Below are 1804 nucleotides of genomic sequence, written 5' to 3'. Positions count from 1 at the left end.
GTATCCAAATGACGAGTTCTCCCTGTCCTCCATGTGATCTAACCTTGCTAACCAGTCTCCCATGGGGATCCTTTTGAATGCCTTACTGAAGTCCATACATATCACATCTACTGTTCTGCCCTCATCAATCCTCTTTGTTACTTCTTCAAAAAACTCAATCAAGTTTATGAGACATGATTTCCCACACACAATGCCATACTGACTATCCCTAATCAGTCCTTGCCTTTCCAAATACATGTACATCCGTCCCTCAGGATTCCCTCCAACAACTTGCCCATCACCGACGTCAGGTTCTTTTAAATGTTGTAACTGCACCTTCATCTATCAATTCCTCAAGCAGTTCACTCCATACACGAACCACCTTCTGCATGCATTTCTTGTTGGCCTGCTATAGGAAGAATATTATTAAATTGGAGAGTGTTCAGCAAAGATTTACAAGGGAGAAGCTGGATATACTGGGACTTTTTTCACTGGAGCATATGAGTTTGAGGGGTGACATTATAGATGTTTATTAAATCACGAGGGGCAAAGACAGGGTGAACAGCAAGGTCTTTTCTCTAGGGTAGGGTAGTTTCAAACTACACGGCATATTTTTAAGGCGAGAGGAAAAAGATTGAAAATGGATCTGAGGGGCTACTTTTGTACACAAGGTTGTTCGTATTCCTGATGAAGGGCTTATGCTGGAAAAGTCAACTCTCCTGCTTCTCAGATGCTGCCTGACTTGCTGTGCTTTTACAGTGCTAGACTTTTCAACTCTGATTTCCAGCATCTGCAGTCCTCACTTTCTCTCTTATATGTCAAATACCATTTGATTTTAGGAAATACTCACATTCCCTGCTGGAAAACAATGGCCTGTTATCTGTGACCAACACTTCCAGGAGTCCGTGTGTTGCTAAAACTGCATGCTGTTTTTCTATCATCGTTCCTGTGTTTGGCGATTGAATCCTATGCATATCCAGCACTTTGAGTGGGCATCCACAGTGACTAAGAACACTGAGCCCATGAAAGGACCTGCATAGTCAAAGTTCAGGGTTTTCCCGGTCATTCCCATGAATATGGGGGAGCCAGTGGTGTTAATTTTTATCTTTGTTGGCACTCTAGGCACTGTCCCACCAATGCAGCTCCATCTGCATCTAATCCTGGCCACCAGACATTATTTCTTCCCAACTTCATTTTGGATGGACGACTCTTCGATCTTTGCTCAGGACAATCACTCTCGCTCTCCATAATAATATACTGTCCTCTACTATGATTTGGTCCCTCTGGGTCCAAAGAGGTTTAAATTCTGATTGTGACTGGTGACTGACTCAACATGGACATCAATTTCAAACCCACCAACTCCCACAGCTACCTGAACTATACCTCCTCCCAACCTGCCTCCTGTAAAAAGGCTATCCTTTAATCCCAATTCCTCTGCCTCTGCCACATCTGCTCCCAGGAGGACCAATTTCACCATAGAAGAACCCAGATGGCCTCCTTCTTCAAAAACCGCAATTTCCCCTCCCACATGGTCAACGATGTCCTCCATCGTATCTCCTCCACTTCCCTCACCTCTGCCCTTGAACCCCACCCCTCCAGTCACAACAAGGACATAACCCCCAGTCCTCACTTACCACCACCCCCAACTTCCAGATACATCGCATCATCCTCCGCCAATTCCACCACTTACAAACAGATTCCAGATCCCACCACCACGGATATATTTCCCTCCCCAACTCTATCTACATTCTGGAGAGACCATTCCCTCCACATTTCCCTTGTTAGATCCACACCCCCTCACCAAATCATCCTCCACTCCCGGCAG

The sequence above is a fragment of the Chiloscyllium plagiosum genome, chromosome 15 (assembly GCF_004010195.1).
Source record: "Chiloscyllium plagiosum isolate BGI_BamShark_2017 chromosome 15, ASM401019v2, whole genome shotgun sequence".
In the NCBI taxonomy this organism is placed as follows: domain Eukaryota; kingdom Metazoa; phylum Chordata; class Chondrichthyes; order Orectolobiformes; family Hemiscylliidae; genus Chiloscyllium; species Chiloscyllium plagiosum.
Note: the sequence above shows the minus strand (reverse complement) of the source record.